Source organism: Myotis davidii, unplaced genomic scaffold (assembly GCF_000327345.1).
Source record: "Myotis davidii unplaced genomic scaffold, ASM32734v1 scaffold438, whole genome shotgun sequence".
In the NCBI taxonomy this organism is placed as follows: Eukaryota; Metazoa; Chordata; class Mammalia; order Chiroptera; family Vespertilionidae; genus Myotis; species Myotis davidii.
In genome coordinates this window covers 203,343-204,209 of record NW_006290031.1, presented here as the reverse complement: position 1 = coordinate 204,209, position 867 = coordinate 203,343, and positions in this window count along the sequence as shown.

Here is an 867-nt window from a genome sequence, read left to right as displayed (position 1 = left end):
GCCGGGAGGCGAGCGGTCGGCGGGCTGGAGGCAGAGCTCAAAGGAAACGAGCCCCTCGGTCTTTGCTCACAGCGCTCGCAGCTCAAACTCGGTCCCCAGACGAGTTAACCTCTTCAGTAAGGACATGTGGGGCTGCCATGAAGACGGCAGGAGGCGAGTCTATAGCGCCTGCAGGTCCAGAGTACCGGCCAGCCCCGACCTCCTGGGCCGAATCCCACCTCCGCCCCACACGCCTGCTCCCGGGGCGCCTGCAGACCCTCCCGCTCAGCCGGACACAGGCCGCGTTATATCCGGCTTTTAAACGCCCTGCCCGCCTCCGCCAGGGCTCCTGAACCTAGGTAACCCCTGCCGATTAGTGGCCACGCTGCAACTTTTTTCCCGTTCTCGGTCATTTATTTCCACCATCAGTAGCAAGGAAAATACCTTAAAGGAAAAAGAATGTTAGCGTCATCGGAAACCCCGCTCCTGAGAGAGGAGACCGCTCCTGTGGTTGCTATTATGATCTCGCAGTTGCTGATGCAAACGGGGGGACCTCTCTATTCCCTCCCGGTTCCCTGCGGCTGGGGACGGGGAACTTTCCGCGCCAGAGTCCCCAGCCGGCGCCGCGGGACCGGCGGGGCGGTCCTCGCTCTCACACTCACACTCACGGCGACCGCCCGGACGCGGGTTCTCTCCCGCCCCGCCCGGCTGCCAGGTGACGCGCCTACTTGACGGCCAGTTCCGCCAATTAGCAGTGGCTCGGGGGGTGGTGCTCCTCGGGGATTGGTTGGCAGAATGAGGGCGCTGCGCAAAAACAGAGAAGCGTTGCGCTCCGAGCTCAGAAACTGCCAGCCGAGATCGCGGGCTCCAGGGCTGAGAGGAGGGAAA